We start from the raw sequence: 20,049 nt of genomic DNA, 5'->3' as shown, positions 1-20,049 counted from the left end.
CACCGAGAAACTCCAGATGGTGGGTAGATCTGGAAAGAGACTTAGTTGGTATTCCCTCGGTCTCATACTTACCCTGGCTTCCTCGCAAATCCCGTCCTCAATTCTTTCATCCCTCACCTACCATTGATATAACCCTTCGAATCTGGGACATTCTCAACAGAAAATTTGGTACTTGTTTCCTAGAACGGCCACACCGATTTTGATCGTGTCGGTCGCATCGCATCGATCGCATCACATGCGACCAAATCGCATGCGATGCGACCGACGCGATGGCCCCGATTTTTACATTGATTGAAATGTGAATAGGGTCCCTGGGACCCATTTTACATTGGATTCAATGTAAAATTCTCCCCAGACCCCAATTTTAATCCCCTCAACGGCACCCCACGATTGATGCCGTGGCGAGCGTAGCGAGCCCGCGAGGGCCGGCAGTACGCGTCCTCCGACCTTTTCTTACCCCTACTATCCACGTCGGCGTGGAGGTGAGAATATAAAGTGTGGCGAGCGCAGCGAGCCACCGAGCCCGAAGCGTGGCTAGCGCACGCGTATAACTTCACAGGTATACGCGTCCCCTCGCGGGGCTCGCTGCCCTCGCCACGCTTCGGGCTCGCTGTGCTCGCCACACTTTATATTCTCAACTCCACACCGATGTGGATAGTAGGGGTATGAAAAGGTCGGAGGCCGCATACCGCTGCCCCTCATGGTCTCGCTACGCTCGCCACGCTTCGGGTTGGCGTCAATCGTGGGGTGACGTTCACAATGAGGGGGGGGGCATATACAATGAGAAATGGCCCATATTGGCCCATTTCCCATTTTTTTCCCGATTACAATGTTAAAAATATTTTAACATTGAACCCTATGGCAAAATCGGGTCCATCGCGTCGGTCGCGTCGCGTGCCATGTAAATGCACCCGACCGACGCGATGGACCTGATTTTGCCTTTGCCAGCAAAATGGACCTGATTTCAAAGGAAATCAGGTCCATCGGGGGTAATCGTGTACCTTAAGTTAAGGTACATGATTACCACCGATTGTGGCCATTCTAGGAAACAAGTACCGAAAATTTCAATTGAATACATGTCCATCCCCACTCACTCCTCTTTTGAGCAATCCCTCATTTTCCCCCTGCTTCTCAAATATGATGGCTTCTCCATGGACATCATCTGGCCTTACGAGACTCTACCATCTATCGGGTATATCCGCACCAAAAACAGTTGCTGATTTGCAAATGAAATATAATATACCTTACACATTACACTTTCACTGCCTTCAGTTACGCCACTTCACTTCTCTTCACACTTCTGACCCACCCCAAATTCCGTCCCCGATAGAGAGATTCTGCATCCACCGATCCACTGACACTGGCGCCATCTCCCATTGTATAATTCCATTTTGACACAAATCCCGTCACCATCTCTAGAGACCCATGATCAAGCATGGGAGTCGGTCTTGGGCTGCCATTTTGATGATGATTAATGGGATATAATTCGATCCGCAATGTCCAAATGCTCCATAAACATTGCCATAAGGGAAAATTTGTATAAAATTTACACAAGATGGTACCTAGTCCCCGATCGCCTGCACCGTATGTACCCAAGCTTCTTTAACGTGTGCTGGAGGGTACAAATAAGAAATATAATTTGTCTGTAAAATACCAGAACCTACCAAATCAGCAATGGATATCTATACCAGGTTGAACTAGATGGACGCAAGTCTTTTTTCAGCCTTACCTACTATGTAACTATGTAACTGTGGCCAGCTGGGAACATTTTATTAAATTTGGTGGACCTGTCCGATAATTCTGGCATTTTGGGACATGGTGTGTTCCCTGCTACCACAAATCTCTACTACTCCCCCTACTCCCCCCACACCTGCCAATTTTCTCCTATGTGCCCCTTTTGATCGCATCCCTACTGAAACCAATAAACTTTTCTTACATATCTCGTGTTCTGCTAAATACCAGATCGCCTGTAATGGGAAGGTACCCACAGCTCCGAGTCCTCAGGAACTACTGAATAGAATCTGGTATGTGGCAAAAATGGAATACAGCACCGGCCTTCAGAATGACTGTATTCAAAAATTCCACTCCACGTGGCTTCCGTGGTACTCCTTTCATAATATTGTCTCTTTTCTTCAACTCCACCCTGACAGCCCCGTCTTGTCAATACTGGCACAACATCACCTCTTCCTTTCCCCTCCTGCAGATATTTTCCGTATGACAGTGCATTGCTAATTATCCCTTGATTTTTTTTTCTTTGTCCTTTGTCATGAATTAGGCCCTCTATGAGCTTTGCACATTTATGAATGAACGTAATGATCGCTAGAAAGCAGCTGCACAGATTGCCACATAAAGGAATGTTTGCAAGTGTTCTGCAGCTCTTCCAAGATCTGCCTTCTACTGGTAACCAAGGAACAAAGCAGATTGCATTAAGCAACAGTCGTCTCACGTGCTGCACTGGACTGGAATACTGAATGAGAGGCGTTGACCGTTGGTTCAAATACAAAACAACTTTCCTGAAACATACATCTCGCAGACAAAACAATCCTGGGTTAAGCTGGGTACACACTAGACGATTCATTGAATGTTAACGATATGCCCAATATCGATATTGTTAATGATATATCATGCATATTGTCTAGTATTTATGCACTATATTGTTATGTGTGGGCGGTGGCTTTCTGATCGCAGGGCACTGCAGCTTTACTCATCAGCGATCAATTCTTAATCAGTCCCTATATATTTTGCCTAGGGGTTCCGCTAAAATCATGGTACTTGTTTCCTAGCACGGTGCCCACAATATTCAGACGTATCGCATCGCATGCCATATGCCGGCATGCAATGCAATTTTAAATTGGGTACTTGTGTACTAGCACGGCGCCCCGATAATTAATCGCCCGATTTTTTAATCACATTGCATGCCATACACCCGATGGCATGCGATGCGATGCGATTTTAACGCATATACGATATTACATTGTATGAGCACCCTAATGGGTGCTTTTAAGCACCCTAATGGGTGCTTACAATGCTTAAATGCACCCCCACGCCACCCCCCAAGTATAAACGTGAACCCGAAGCGTGGCGAGCGCAGCAAGCCCGCGAGGGGCGGCGGTACACGTCCTACGACCTTTTCATACCCCCACTATCCACGTCGGCGTGGAGTTGATTATATAAAGTGTGGCGAGCGCAGCGAGCCACCGAGCCCAAAGCGTGGCGAGCGCAGCGAGCCCCGCGCGGGGACGCGGATACCTATGAAGCCCGTGAGGGGACGCGGATACCTGTGAAGGTATCCGCGTCCCCTCACGGGGCACGCTGCGCTCGCCACGCTTCGGGCTCGGTGGCTCGCTGCGCTCACCACACTTTATAAAATCAACTCCACGCTGACGTGCATAGTGGGGGTATGAAAAGGTCCTAGGACGCGTACCCGGCGTGGGGGTGCATTTAAGCATTGTAAGCACCCATTAAGGTGCTTATACAATTTATAATCGCATCCCATCGCCTTGTATGGCATCGTATGCCATATACAATGGCATACAATTTTAAAATTGTATGCCATTGTAGAACATCGGCCGATATCGCGTCGCATCGCATGCGATTTGGTCTGCGATGCGATGGGCGCCGTGATAGTACACAAGTACCTTAAATTGTATAAGCACTCTAATGGTGCTTACAATGTTAAATGCACCCCCATGCCACCCCCACTATCAATGCCAACCCGAAGCATGGCGAGCGCAGCGAGCCCGCGAGGAGAGATGGTACGCGTCCTCCGACCTTTTTCATACCCCCACTATCCACATCAGCGTGGAGTGGATTTCATATAGTGTGGCGAGCGCAGCGAGCCACCAAGCCCAAAGCATGGCGAGCACAGCGAGCCCCGCGAGGGGACGCGTATTACATTACATGTATTCCGCGGCCCCTAGCCACTCTTCGGGCTTGGTGGCTCGCTGCGCTCGACACACTATATAGAATCAACTCCACACCGACGTGGATAGTGGGGGTATGAAAAGGTCGTAGGACGCGTACCGCCGCCCCTCGTGGGCTCGCTGCACTCGCCACGCTTCGGGTTGGCGTTGATAGTGGGGGTGGCGTGGGGGTGCTTTTTACATAGTAAGCACCCATTACAGTGCTTATACAATTATTTATCTTATAGGGGGCACATTTTACATTGAAAACACCCATTAGGGTGCTTATACAATTTTAAATCGTATACCATTGTATATGTCATACGGGATGCAGTTAAAATCCCGGCGGTCAGGATCCCGGCGTTCGGAATCCCGACCGCCGAAATGCCGACACATTCTCCCTCCTGGGGTGTCCACGACACCCCTGGAGGGAGAATAAATTAGTGTGCTGAGCGTAGCGAGGCACCGGCCCGCTGCGTGGCGAGCGCAGCGAGCCCGCAAGGGGGGGCGATCCACGTCCCCCCCTTGTCGGCATTTCGGCTGTCGGGATTCCGGCGTCGGGATTCTGAACGCCGGGATCCCGACCGCCGGGATTCAATACTGAATCCATGTCATACAATGGCATATAATGCGATGGTATACAATTTAAAATTGTATAACATCGGCTGCCATCGCGTAATATAGCATCGCATCGCATACCATCGTATGCCTTATGGTAAGCGATGCGATGGGCACCGTGCTAGGAAACAAGTACCAAAATCACTAACGATATCGGAATATATCGTCTAGTGTGTACCCAGCTTTTAGTTTCAGTATTGTGATACAGTAATAATACAAGACCATATTGGTGTAAATGTACTAAGGTGAGAGTTTTTAGAAGTGTGAAATGTTGCCCCTAGCAACCAAATTGGGTAGACCAAAAATATATATATATATTGAAGAAACATTGTTAAAAATCACAAAGACATTTTATTTATTTGCTCACAATGGGGGAAATTTACTAAAATGGAATTTCTATTTCACATGGGATCTATCATCTTCTAGAAGGTGGTAAATAAATAAGAAGTAGGTGCTTTTGCCCGTAGCAGCATCCCATGTGAAATCCAACTCCCATGTTGAGTTTGTAGAAACTCAGGGAGCCCGAGGTGTGCTCCCACCACCACCAGTGACGTGACTAAACGCGTGCACAGGGGGCAGCCGTACGAACGTGTGGGCCCTCTCCCAAAGGAGAAAGGCCCCATGGTTCCCCTAACCCCCCTCAACCATAAGGCCGAGGAAGGGAAAAAAGGGATCGGTGGGTCCTCTTCGCCGAAGCTCAGAGAGACCCGCGTTTCCTCCACCCCCGGAAGGGTTTCGGACGGTGGGTCCTCCGCACCCGAAGGTTTGGAGAGACCCGCTTAGGCTTCCCTCCGCCTTGCGGCTCGGGGTTGCCCTCGAGGGAACCGGGACTCTCCCCAAAAGGTGAAAAGTCCCAGTCACGTTTGGGGAACGGAAGGCCTGTTAGGGACAGCCGCACTACCCAAATGAAAAAACGTGACAAACTAACGAAAAACGTGAAGTGCAAAACGTGCAAATCATAAAAAGAAAAGAATAAGGCCCTAGCCAGAAGGCCGGGGGGGGTGTGAAAAATTGTCCTACCCCATCCAAAAGGACAGGGTAAGGACGTGAAGCGCTAACCTAAAGGGAAGTGCGCAGTGCAAGTGCCATTCGTGCAAGGTGACTTGGGATCACCCGTGCATGTCCGGCACCCCCGAGTTTCCCCGGGGGCACAGTGCAGCCTCGGACTCCAGGCAGCCAGCCAGTCAGCGTCCGACCAAGTGTTTCTCCGTCTCACCAGCAGGTACTTTCCAGCCCCTGGCATGGGAATGGGTACTCCACTGGGCTTTTCGAAAGACTCCCTTAGGGGCTGCACCCCCCTCGGAAGAGCAATCTACTCAGTCCCAGTGTTTCTCCGCTCCCAGGGTTAAGATACTCGGCTGAGCTTTTCGCGGTCTCCCCATCAGAGGCTACGAACCTCTGGAACAGGAGCCATCTACTCAGTCCCAGCCTTTCTCCGCTCCCTGGGAATGGATACTAGACTGAGCCTTTCGCTGTCTCATCCTTCGGGGGCTACGAACCCCGTCAAGAGAGTCAAACTACTAAGCCCAGTGTTTCTCCCCCCCTCCTACCAGTGGGTTTACGGAGCCTCCTACCACTGGCAGAGGTGAAGATACTTAGTGAGACTTTTCACTACTCCCGGGAAAAAACAGAGGGGTCCCACACCCTCCGCCCATCAGAGCAGCTACTCAGTCTCACCTTTCTCTATTCTCTGCCAGAGGCCAGTCCATACCCAACTGATAAGAACAGATACTACACTTGATCTTAGCCAAAAGGCCGAGAAGCGACTCCCATGTTAGTAAATTCCCTCCATAAATTGGGGATTTTCACATATTTTGAGAACAGTAACCTGTGGTTAGCACAGTGTTAGCAGAGAGAGCCAGAGGCATGGTGAGGGAATACACTTTTCCTGCCGTTGGTCACGAAACAAGAAATATACAAGATGTGACCGTTTTTGTGTCAACCATTGTTCATACTTGACTACTCTCTGTGGAGAGGGAGTTGGGCATAATGATGGGATTCCTCTGTACTCGTAACATTTTAGCCCTGCCCCTATGCAAATTGGGGGACTCTACCAGGGAGGGGCGGAGCCTAATGGCGCACCTGTCCCGGCTCCACCTACATCACTGTCCATCTGGATCTCTTCTCTGAGCTACTCTCAATGACATTGTACTCATCGACCTTAATCTTTTATCTGTTGACCTTTTGATCCTGTTGACCAATAGGGTGTCTATATAGACAGTATAGGTCTTCTATACCACAACCTGTAAAAGAAGAATGACATGTATGCTTTGTTATTTATTAATAAAACTCAAATCTATTCGGGACTATGTAAAAACCGGACCAGACTACACTCCGGACCGCCGGACAGGACATCACAATCTGCAGTCCGGAGCTTGTAGGGTCCGGTCCGGGGGGTGTCCTGTCCGGGGGGTGGCTTGTCCTCTGTGTCCTCTTCTCGCCCCAATCACCCTCATGTCCTGCCCGAACCTCGCTGCCTCCCTCTATAATGACACCCTATCTTCGGCATTGGACTCTGCCTGCCCTCCCTCCTCTATCCCCCTTCGATGCTCCAACCCCCAACCGTGGCACTCACCTATCACCCGATTCCTTAAAAAGTGCTCTCGCACTGCTGAGCGCTTCTGGAAGAAATCACGCTCCCTTGCGGATTATCTCCATTTCAAATTCATTCTTTCCTCCTTCAGCTCTGCCCTTGCTCTGGCCAAGGAATCCTACTTTAAGTCCCTCATCCTTTCCCAATCATCCAATCCCCGCAGGCTCTTCGCCACCTTCAACTCCTTGCTCTCCCCCCCTCCTCCAGCTCTTCCGTCCTCCATCGTAGCCGCTGATTTTGCTACCTACTTTTCAACCAAAATCTCCTCTCTCAGGACTGCCATCACTGCTGCCATGACCTCACCCTCTCCCTCCTCCCCTCCTACATCTCCACTCCCCTCCTTCCAACCCCTGTCCTCATTTTACCCCACCACTGCTGCTGAAGTCCACTCTATCCTTCAATCCGCTTCTCCCTCCACCTGCCCGCTTGATCCTATCCCCTCCAATATTATCCGTCGTCTCAGTCCATCAGTCTGCTCTCACCTGGCTCACCTCTTTAATCTTTCCCTATCCTCTGGGATCTTCCCTTCCTCCTTCAAACACGCTCTTGTCTCCCCAATTCTCAAAAAAACAAATCTGGACCCCAACTCTCCATCCAACTACAGGCCCATCTCCCTCCTCCCTTTTGCCTCCAAACTCCTAGAACGTCTGACCTATAATCGTCTCCTAAGCCACCTTACTGCTAACTCCATTCTAGACCCCCTCCAATCCGGGTTCCGCCCTTTACATTCCACTGAAACTGCCCTGACCAAAGTCACTAACGATCTACTATCGGCTAAATCCAAAGGCCTCTTCTCTATCCTCATCCAGCTTGATCTGTCGGCTGCCTTTGACACTGTTGACCACCCTCTCCTGCTCAACACCCTCCGCTCCTTTGGCATCACTGGCACGGTCTTCTCCTGGTTCACCTCATACCTCTCCGATCGCTCCTTCTCCGTCTCCACTCCGAGCTCCTCCTCTCCTACTACCCCCCAGCCAGTCGGTGTTCCCCAAGGGTCAGTCCTTGGCCCTCTCCTCTTCTCCCTCTACACCACCTCTCTGGGCACCCTCATCAGCTCCTATGGTTTTCATTACCACCTTTATGCTGATGATACCCTAATCTATCTCTCCTCCCCCGACTTCTCCCCATCACTTCTGTCCAAGGTCTCCGAATGCCTCACGGCCATCTCAGCCTGGATGACCCAATGCTTCCTGAAACTAAACATGGCTAAAACTGAACTTCTAATCTTCCATCCCCCGAACATCCCCTCTTCTCCCACTATCTCCATCAGCATTGGTGAAACCGAGATCACGTCCACCGACCAAACGCGCTGCCTCGGTGTCATCATTGACTCCTCCCTCTCTTTCACCCCCCACATTCGTGCTCTCTAACAGTCTTGCCGCTTTCACCTACGCAACATCTCACGCATCAGACCATTCCTCTCCACTGACGCGACCAAAATTCTCATTCACTCTCTTGTCATCTCCCGCCTTGACTTTTGCAACATCCTTCTCTCTGGGCTACCTCTCACCCGCCTCGCACCTCTCCAATCCATTCTTAACGCTGCTGCTAGGCTCATCTTCCTCTCCCGCCGCTCTACCTCCGCCTCCCCCCTCTGTTTATCTCTTCACTGGCTCCCCATTCCTTTCCGAGTTCTCTTTAAACTCCTCACCACCACCTACAAGGCTCTCTCCTCCTCCACAGCTCCCTACCTCTCTTCACTGATCTCTATCCACACTCCCTCCCGTCCTCTTCGCTCCATCGCTGACCGCCGACTGACCTCTCACCTAATCACCTCCTCCCACTCCCGTGTCCAAGATTTCTCTCGCGCTGCCCCCCTGCACTGGAACAACCTCCCGCCACCCATCAGGCTATCTGATTCCCTTACCTCCTTCAAGCGCTCCCTCAAAACCCACTTTTTTCGACTAGCCTATCCCTCCTCCTAACCTCTTTTGATCCTCCTATCCTGCCTCCGTTCCCCTCCGTTCCTACTTATCCTATCGTATTTCGTTCGTCCACCCACCTATTTTTAGTATGTTAACTCTTATGAGCAGGGCCCTCCTTCCTCACGTACTCACCCTACCTCATTACCTCACCTGTGCTCCTGTCCTGTTCTTCCCTTCCTCTACTTCATCTTCGGTCTCCTTGACTATTTTGACACCTACTTCTGAACTGATGCTGATTTTAGTTCTACCAGCTATACCCCTATTTATACTGTATCTTTCTACACACCCTGTACGTTACCTTGTAATTTGTTTTTTTTTTGTTTGCTATGTACGGCGCTGCGGACACTTTGTGGCGCCTTATAAATAAACGTACTACTACTACTACTACTAGCTATCACTAGGGACATGGGGAAGGGGAGATTACAGCCTCCCTGTGTGGTCCGGACCGTCCGGTTTTTGCTACATGCACGGACCATACAGGGAGTCTTTAATCTCCCCCTGCTCCTCTCCCTGGTGACAGGTGTGACAGGCAGCCCCCCGGACAGGACACCCCCGAACAGGACACCCCCCGGACCGGAGGCTACAAGCTCCAAAATGCAGAGTTTGATGTCTGGTCCAGCGGTCCGGGGGTTTTGTCCTGGTCCGGTTTTCACCCATACCCAATCTATTCTATTGGTGGTTGTTTGGTGGATGTGCAAACATCTAGTGGGTGATCGCCTGCTATGATCGTGGTTCCCCTGATGGCACCCTGGCATGTGCCATGGGTGCGCCTGACTAGAGAGGAACCTAACCATACAGTGAGGTATCAGTAAGGGTATAAATTCCTCAGGTTTAACCTTTTCTGAACACCAACTGTGTTTATCCAGAGGAATGCAAAGAATAATCCTATCAGAAAGCACGCCGGCAATGTAATCCAGCAGGGGAAAAATACATAAAGACAATCTCTAACCAGCGAGTATGGAAACTGTACTAAATAACGCATGCGCAGAGTACTAGGGATCGGCTGGTAGGGACTACTCGAGGAAACACCCGGAGCCGCTGGTAGCTTGAGGTCAGCGGCACCGGTGGGTGGTGAGGATGGAACCTGCGGGAGGTCAAGGAGCTGGCTGCCTGGCAGCAATAGTAGTCAGCAGTCAGCGCATGAGCTGGGCGATCGCACGGTGGGAGGCGTGGCACCCTGTGCGATCCCAATGCTCTGCTCGTCCCCCTGTAGAAACGGCCTGGTGGCATCATATTCTGCAGCAGGAGCAGTGTGGCAGTGGCGTGCGGTGGGGTGAGGCGCAGCCTTTCCTGTCATACTAGTGTGTATGCCGGCATTTTTAATTGATAAAGTATGTCAAAAATACAATCAATTTATTTAAAAAAATCTTATTTTGATTATTCTAATCATTTTTATAGTCAAAACTCTGGAGTAAAAAGTCTATGGCAGGTGAGGCAATGCCTCACCTGGCTATATTTTCTACACATCTCTTATCAAAACTCAGCGAATCTCCAGCAGTGTATACTGCTGCACATGTGTATAATGCCGGCATGTACCCCATGGATCATATATTGTGTGCATATCTGGCTCTGGTACTTGCCATGGACTCTTGAGCCATTTACCTCACCGCAGGTCCCTGCAGTGTGGCATACTGTACATCCCAACATATTGAAATCCCGGCCCAGCCGCATGCTCCCGGGAAGGGGCCTGACCTTTCTAGAGCTACGCTTCATGGCAATACTGCAATCACGAGACCATGCCCCATTTTTTGGGCATTGTTGAGGGCATTCTCCCTGCCTCCATGCACACAGCGAATATTTCCTGCTGCTCCATACTTCCCAAATGTCCCGATTTTTGCAGGACCATCCGTTTTTTCCCCGGGAACGGTCCAGCGTCCCGCTCGGGGCTGGCAGTGTCCCACGGGGAAGGGGGGGGGGAGGGTTTGGGAGTCCCCACCTGCCTGGCTGTGTGGAATAGACATTGTGCGCATGTGCACAGCATATATTCCAGGAGACAGAGGGGCTGGGGACATGGCCAGCAACTCACAGAGACGCTGCCCATGTCCCCACAGCAGCGAAAATGGCCTCGCTGGAGCATTGCAAACACTCTCAAGTTGCAAAATTTCATCCGCGCGCATAAGGCGCACTCCAGGTTCCCGATTTTAGATTGTAATAAATTGGGAGGTACAGTATGCTACTCTGCTAGGCAGTACAAAGCTGACAGGTGGGAGTCCCACCTCACCCCCCACACCGCAAGACACTACAGGCCCTGGGTGGGACAAGGGACAGTCCCAAAAAAACAGGGGGAGGGCTAAATACATTTCCCAGCGTCTACTAATGTCTGCAGTGGCTGGGTGGGCGGTGTTCTTCCATCTACTGATCTGACCTATCAGCAATCTTTAAAGTGACAAACAGGGGCAAATGCAGGATTCAAGGGGTATCCTCACCCATGTTACAATAGAACACATACATACTGTACCTACACCATACTTGCCTACCCTCTCGGATCAGCTGTGAGGCTCCCGAAAATAAGTCGCCCCCCCCCAGAAAGGTGGACAAAAACCCTACATTTGCGCCAACCCCCCCCCCCCCCCTTCGCAACTAAGTGAAATACCGGCAATCACTGAGATTCGGGGAAGGGGGCAGGGCTAAAAGAAAGCAAATCACATCATTTGTCTGAAATGGGGGAGGGGATTGATGATATCACAGTCCGCAGTCCGCCCCCGAATCGCATATTAGCAAATCCTCTCCGGGCTTCTCTCAGAGAGGAGCAACAAAATGTAGGAAAGTATGACCTACACATACATATACACATACATACATACATACATACATACATAAATACATATGCACACACACACACACACACACACACACACAAAACACATACAGTATACAAATACATACTTATTGTATAAACGCATATAGAGCACATACATATACACAGCGGTCGAAGTGGGGGTATGAAAATGTAATGGAATTACTAAACTTTGCACGAATAGGAAAACACACACACAGGCACCCACAGCAAAACACACACATATATAGTGTCTCTCTTTCTCTCTCTCTCTTTCTCTCTCTTTCTCTCTCTCTATATATGTATAGAGAGAGAGTGAGAGAGAGGAAGGGGAGAATAGAAGTGCGCTCTATTTATTTAGGTTTACCAATATCTAGTTTTTTAATAACTGTTTTATAAATATATGAAAAAATATAAAACAATTGTAAAATCAAATATGTTTATTCAAAAACAATCACTACAAGATTTTATCCTCGGATTCTTCATATGAACATTTTCAATATTGATTCCAACATTGGTTCCAACATCTGACTGTTCATTTCAAAATCACAAACCTACGCGTTTCGCCCATCAGGACTTCCTCAGGGGCAATATGAATCAAGTAGGTTTGCATACATAATCCTTCAGTGTTGAGAATAGAGGCCCTTATTCTGATTGATGCGTACTTTTCCGCATACTTTCGGATAGCGTCTTTACGGCGTCTGCGCATGCGTGGAGAACGCAACGCGCATGTGCCATGCATTGACTCCGTACCTGTTCGGCCAAATCCCGTACAAAACTGTGCACCGCAATCAGTCTGGAAATATGGGCGTATTATGGGCGTCATGCGGAATGACACATGGGCGTAGTTTCAAAGTGGGCAAAACTGGGAGGAAACATGGGCGGACACGGGGGAGTACACTTATGTTGGGGGACGTGCATTCGGATAGCACTCCGAATGCACGCGAACAAAACCGATAGAAATGTGCGGTGTCCATAAGTCAAGTATTGCTTTGCGGAAACCACTCGGTCTTGCGGTAGGCGAACGGAACGCCTAATGACTACAAGCATTAACACCTGAACCCAATACAATCGACTCCTTAACTCATTACTCACTAATAGGACGCTTGTCAGTGCTTTAATTGAAACCATTGCACTTCAATTGCTGTAAGGGTTAATGTGTGCAATGCATGTGTTAGGCATGCTTGTAAGGATATATTGGCATCTAATTGATTCCAATTCCAAATAAACATTTTTTTATGAGGATAGGTAATTGAATAAGTGGGTCATGTGATGTATTGCAGAATAGACATAATAGTGGGTAGTTTTGCGTAAATACACCGCTTCCGTGCGGACGGACCGCTTGCCATCCGTTCGGATGCGGTATTCCCGTGCATACTCTGTAATACCGTGCAGAATCTGAGTGTTTCCCCCGCACACGCATGGTTTGTATGTCGTCCGTAAACACGCCCTGTTCTTAAAGAGTGAGCCCGTCCGAATGCGGAGGACACGTGGGCGTTTCTACGGACGATGGCCGCACGCGGCAGCACAGCATGGCGTGCGGACCGCACCGTAAGAATTCGGGAATATCCGCATCAATCAGAATAAGGGCCAGAGAATGGTTTATGCATTGACCCCTGATGAAGTCTTTTAAGAAGAAACGTGTAGGGTTTCGAATTCATCAAGTGTCTACTACAACTGTAATGACCAGATGTTGTGCAATTTTATGTTGTTTTTAATCAAAATCATTTTTGTTACTATATGTATTGAATGTGTAACACATTTTGGAATAACTATCTCTCACCTAAAAACTTGTGGTGAGAACTGTAAGGTGGTGGAATTTGCTAGTGCGCTTATATATACATACATATACACACCCTGTATGTAACCACTGTGGCAATGAGCATGAAACCTCTGGCAAGGAACATGTTACCCCCTGGCAATGAGCATATAACCACCCTGGCAACGAGCATGTAACCATCCTGACAACGGGCATGTAACCATCCTGGCAACAGACATGTAACCAACTGTGGCAACAATCATGTAACCCCTGGCAATGGGCAAGAAACCCCTGGCAGCAAGCATGGAAATCCTGGCAATGAGCATGTAAGTAAGCAGCACTTATGTTGCATAATATATAATAGGCATTACGGTGTGTGACATAATGTGTAATAGGCATTAATGTGTGTGACATAATGTGTAATAGGCATTAAGGTGTGCAGCATAATATGTAACAGTTTGGTGTGCAGCATAATGTGTAATGGGCATTACACAGCAGTGTCAAAGGGGCTCTACCTGGTGCGTAGTGCCTTAGGAGCTTTAGCTGGTGCAATGTGTATAATTGGCACGACTGTGGGGTGTAATGCGAAGAGACGAGAAATCAATAGATGGTGAGCAACCATCGAATAATCTCTGTGGGGGTGGGGGGCATGCATTTGGTGGGGCGGAGTTTACCTGCTCACCAGGCAGCGAATATACACAACCTAGCAAGCAGGTCTGAATGACCCCTTTTTAGAGAGAACTAAAGTGAGGAAGTTGCCCATAGCAACCAATTAGCTTCTGTTTTTTTTTATCTAGCACAGTCTATAGACAGCTTCTCCATTATGGCCTCTATTTACTAAGCCTTGAAGAGAGAGATGAAGTAAGTTTAGATAAAGTACCAGCCAATCAGCTCCTTACTGCCTTGTTACAGGCTGTATTCGAAAAAGTACAGGAGCTGGTTGGTCTGTACTTTATTCCTCTCCACTTGATATCTCCCCAATGCTTAGTGCATAGACCCCTACAGTATAGATCTCTCCATGATTGATACACTCCCCCAAAGTATGAAAACCTATATAACAGTGTCAATAGCTTAATACATCAATGATGAATTTAAAGAGTCAAACAATACTGATGAGAGATTTAAAAAAAACATCCCGAATAATGATTTCTCTTACCTTCTAACTGAGGTATGGCCGCACAACCTGGCAATTCCAATAAAACGGCTATATACACGTATGCTCTGGTCCGTCCTGATCAGCCAAGAATTTCTAAATTAATTCTGAAATCCTTCACCCCTGCTTTTAAGCCTGACTCGCTCATTTGTAATACCTTAACCCTTGCTATACTGCACCACCAGCCAGTATAATGGAATAGCTCAGTTCTGTGTTAGGTTCTCATATAGTTATACTGCTAGCAGTCTTTGGACAAGTTCCCCCGTTGCTCTCATGCCATCTGGAGAGAGGATGGTCCTTCCCACGGGTACCACTGACGGATGCAAGGGGTTAAACAAGAGCCAGCCCAGCTTAATACTAAAGAACTATTCAAACTTTGCCTTGGAACTGTATTTCTGAAATCTCATAATCTCCTTTCTTTAAGAATGTTGTACAGGTCTCGCCTCCGCCAGCAGTAAGCTGCAATGGTCAGCAAAGTGTTCACTTGGAGCCTTTTGTTGCTGCTTGTGAGGGGGCTGAAGAGTTTTCTTGGTAGAAAAAAAAAAGTTAAAGAAACAGATTAATAACAACATCTGACTTATTTACGTGAATGGAGGAGACGTTCTAGTTCCCACGAACACTGGTTACAGACCCGGTATGAGTCGATTGTATAAATGTCGACATACATTAAGTTGACCATTGAAGGTGGACGGGGCTTAAGTTAACAACAAAAATAGGTTGACGTGGCTAACGTTGACATGGCAGGAAGATCGACACAAGCATTCGATAATGGGAAGGTAGACAGTTAAACGTTTGACATGAGTTTTTCACTTTTTTTTCAACCGAATGTCGACATAGTTGACATGGACACGTCTAAGTGTACCGCGTCTGCTCCCCATGCTTCGGACACGGTGCTACGCTGAGGTCGGCACAGTATTATAGTCTCCCACCACGCTGGAGTGGATGGTAAGGTATGAAATACCGCCTGTCGGCACATGTCGGCTAAAAAGAAACCCTGAAAAACTCATGTCGACCTTTTGACTGTTGACCTTTCCATTGTCAGCCTAATGCTTGTGTCGATCTTTATAGGGTCGACCTAGTGACCGTATCCTTACAGACCTATGTCATACTAATAAAAGAATAACGCTGCTCCTCACCTCAATGGCCACTAGATGGTGTCTGATGAAGCAATTCAAGTGTTGATCTGTTAGGGGACACACATAGCTGCGGGCGCTGACATGACTGGTAATTTAAATTACAAACTAGGTATACATGTGGGCATGATCAATAACTAAAGCAATGTGCTGTATACTAATTAAAGCCTAAAGTAGCATGATGTGGAAGTGTGCAGTGAGCAACGCCTGGATAGTGGGGGGAATTCAGACCTGAACACACCGCCGTGAATGTGCATTGTGTTAAACGCTGCCACTATACGCCTTGCAAAGACGTTACAGCAGAGTGAGAATGTCCAAAACCCTTCGTTAGCAGCTCACCATCGGATGATTTTTCCACTGGGCTCCACTCGTTGCAAGCTAGCAGTAGCCATAGACTTACTTGGTGGTTGCGATGAAAACAGGCATAACCGGCCTGTTGCTGATGTCACATATCCTCCCCTAAAACGCCTGGGCTTGCCAGCGTTTTCCCTGACACTCCCAATGTTTTTCCCTGACACTCCCAGAGTTTTTCCCCACTCCCAGTTGTCCTGACGCTCCCAGCGTTTTCCCTGACACTCCCAATGTTTTTCCCTGACACTCCCAGAGTTTTTCCCCACTCCCAGTTGTCCTGACGCTCCCAGCGTTTTCCCTGACACTCCCAATGTTTTTCCCTGACACTCCCAGAGTTTTTCCCCACTCCCAGTTGTCCTGACGCTCCCAGCGTTTTCCCTGACAATCCCAGCATTTTTCCTGACACTCACAGTTTCCCTGACACTCTCAGCGTTTTTCCTGACAATCCCAGTATTTTCCCTGACAATCCCAGCGTTTTCCCTGACACTCCCAGTTTCCATGACACTCCCAGCGTTTTCCCTGACACTCCCATTTTCCATGACACTCCCAGTGTTTTCCCTGACACTCCCAGTTTCCCTGACACTCCCAGCGTTTTCCCTGACACTCCCAGCGGTTTCCCTGACACTCCCAGCATTTTCCCTGACACTCCCAGCATTTTCCCTGACAATCCCAACATTTTCCCTGACACTCCAAGCGTTTTCCCTGACACTCCCAGCGTTTTCCCTGACACTTCCAGCGTTTTCCCTGACACTCCCAGTTGTCCTCACACTCTCAGCATTTTCCCTGACACTCCCAGCATTTTCTGACTCTCCCAGTTTCCCTGACACTCCCAGCGTTTTCTGACTCTCCCATTTTTCCTGACACTCCCAGTGTTGTCCCTGACACTCCCAGTTTCCCTGACACTCCCAGCGTTTTCTGACACTTCCATTTTCCCTGACACTCCCAGTGTTTTCCCTGACACTCTCAGTTTCCCTGACACTCCCAGTTTCCCTGACACTCCCAGAGTTTTCCCTGACACTCCCAGCGTTTTCCCTGACACTCCCAGTTTCCCTGACACTCCCAGTTTCCCTGACACTCCCATGAAACGGCCGGCTACCACCCCAAGTGCCTATCTCTTTTCAATCACCTTGCCAACAGCTTGCAAATAGAAAAAGTATCAGTACTTCGTTGGCCAGCAAAGCGCGCGAGCATTGCAGTCCATGCACAGTGAATCGATAATCGCCCGCTTTTCAAATTCGCAGCGGTGCGATCAGGTCTGAATCGGGCCCATTGTCACATAAATTGCAAAGCAACTGTTAAGTGATCAATCTTAAAGTATATACCATGTAGGACAAGTGACACCTGCCTGTTAATAGAATGGCTTGGGAATGCTACAATTAATCAGTTAGAAAGCCAATAACAGCATCAGTCTTAAATGTAACATGAAGACAAATGTTCCTGAAGCTATTTGTAGGTACGGGTTGCGATCATTTGGTCTACAGCATGATGGTCAACAGTCATTAGGTCGACACCATTAGGTCGACATGGGTCTAGGTCAACATGGGAAAAGGTCAACCTGGTTCTAGGTCGAAAGGTTTGACAGGTCATTAGTACGACAGGTCATTAGTTCGACAATGTCTAGGTCGACAGTCAAAAGGTCGACATGGGGTTTTTCACAGTTTTTTTACCCGAATGTCAACACAATCAACATGGACACAGTTTAAAGAGCACCGCATCCCCTCGCTGCGCTCGCAATGCTTCAGGCTCGGTGTCTTGCTGCACTCAGCACACTATTTTATTCTCCCACTATGCCCTAGTGGATGGTAGGGCATGAAATACCACCTGTTGGCACAAGTCGGCTAAAAAAAAAAAAAAAAGTTAAAGACCCCATGTCGACCTAATGACCTGTCGACCTAATGACCTGCCGAACTAATGACCTTTCGACCAAGAACCATGTCGACCTAGAACCATGTCAACCTTTACCATGTCGACCTAATGGTGTCGACCTAATTACTGACGACCATCATGCTGTAGACCAAATGACCGCATCCCGTAGGGTTTTGGTAAAAAAAAAAAAAAGTGAAAATGTACATACTCCTAATTGTATCACCAGACTATTGTAAGCCAACTACCTTAAAGTGCAGAGACACTTACCGGGCGACAGGACCTTCAGCCGTTAGGTGCATACAGATAATGTACGTGTGTCGCAGTCGCCAACTTCTTGGCAGCCAGGTCAGCAAGGCAGGGGCTGTGGCGCAGCAGATACCAGTGACGACTACAAAGGAGGGGCTGCAGCACTGTTGAAAATATAAATACGGGACACACACCCATTGCCAGTGATTCAGATTGGAATGGCAGTTGGTGACAGTGGGTGTGGCTCCCTATTTGAATTTTCAACTGTGCGGCAGCCCCACCTCTGGAGCCTCCACTGATAATGGCACATTCTCATCATCACCCAAACTATATAATGCTGTGATTAGTGCCACTGTGGAGGAGCGGAGGGGTCCACGATGTCAGCGCTAATCACGTCATCGGCTGCCCACTGTCCTGGCCAGTATCTGGAAGACCGATCGTGCCCCCAAAGATTTGGCAGAGTAGGGTAGTAGGCAGTGAGTATGGTCCAGGGTGGCCAACACAATACACAGTTAGCAGGCACTGCAGTGCAAACTAATCACTGAAGGAGTAGAAGGAGGGCCGGCTCTACCAACAGGCAGCAGCCTAGGGGCTCCACCATCTGGGGGGGGGGGTGCCCATGAATCTATCACAAAATTAAGCAGAGAGGCATCATTGTTGAACTTAATGCAAATGGCAGGAGTTGTACTTCTAAGACGCCCCCTCCACACTATTACCGGAGGTTCTGGATAATGGGTATTGGTGTGTGCGGTTGGTGGGAGATGGAGTTTTACCTGTGCTCCCGAAAAACCTTGCACCTGCCCTCAGTAGAACTGAATAGCACAGAACAATTCCCAGATCTTGTCACAGGAATACAGTCAGGAAACAGACTGTACATTATTACCTGAGCCTCTATGGAGACCGGCATTCGGCATGATATAAGGAGGACGATATAGCAGAGACACCTCCCTCCCCGGCACATTGGGACAGACTTTCCTAGAATTGGTGATTCTATTCAGTTCTGGGACCCCCACCTACCAGTGCCCTCCATGAGCCCCTGCGGTCAGCTCCAACAAGGAGAACTGCCCAGAATTACTTTTTTTCCCACAACACTTTCCAAGTTCTACACAAGGAACAGAGGGTAATGTGCTGCCCGGGAGCGACCGGACCATGAATAATGTTTGCAAGGAGCCCATCCTGGCAAACAATTCTATCACACCATCGTCCTTTACTGACCCATTGCCCAAAGTAATGAGGAATTTTATTTTATTAGCTTGTTCTATGGGGCCGATTCAGGTTCATTCGGTGTAATCCGACATTTATCCCCAACCCCAATGGTCGAGGTTTGCGCATTTCTGCACATGTAGTTCTTTCCCAAATATTCAGGCGTCTGCTGTTCTCCGGGACCTGATGTACACTCACGTAGATGTCTATGGAAATTATGAAAGGAAAGGGCGCCCTCTAGTGTCGTATTTCAAGTAAACACTTGTAGCAATAAGAAGGGGACATTCCCAATAAATTGCACAATGCACATGTACCAGAAAGTAACGTCAAATTTATCTATGTCTATGGGCCTAATTCAGTCCAGATCGCCGGGCTGCCAATTTTTTTGGGACCCCTGTGATCAGGTATACCAGGGTTGCCGACCCTCCCGGAATTACCGGGAGTCTCCTGAAATTCCCCCCACTGAGCCCCCCGATCGCAGCATTTAAATGCTGCAATCCGCGGGTCTCAGAGGAGGGGGCGGA

At 48.7% G+C, this 20,049-nt stretch overlaps 1 protein-coding gene and 1 pseudogene across 1 annotated transcript in view; both read right to left on the bottom strand.

Annotated features, from left to right (window-relative positions):
• The window catches only part of LOC146073891 (cationic amino acid transporter 2-like), a 36,292-nt gene extending 17,802 nt beyond the window's left edge, over nt 1-18,490 (bottom strand). The window contains exons 1-2 of the mRNA XM_083181454.1: nt 18,344-18,490; nt 14,730-15,253 (exon numbers count right to left, since the gene is read on the bottom strand). The gene's annotated coding sequence lies outside the window, so the exon portion shown is untranslated. The remainder of the gene's footprint in view (nt 1-14,729; nt 15,254-18,343) is intronic.
• Nucleotides 6,079-6,287, bottom strand: LOC146076286 (U2 spliceosomal RNA; annotated as a pseudogene).
• Nucleotides 18,491-20,049: the final 1,559 nt, after the last annotated feature.

Source organism: Crinia signifera, chromosome 4 (genome assembly GCF_055691185.1).
Source record: "Crinia signifera chromosome 4, ASM5569118v1, whole genome shotgun sequence".
Classification (NCBI taxonomy): Eukaryota; Metazoa; Chordata; class Amphibia; order Anura; family Myobatrachidae; genus Crinia; species Crinia signifera.
This window is presented reverse-complemented; position numbering and strand designations above follow the sequence as displayed.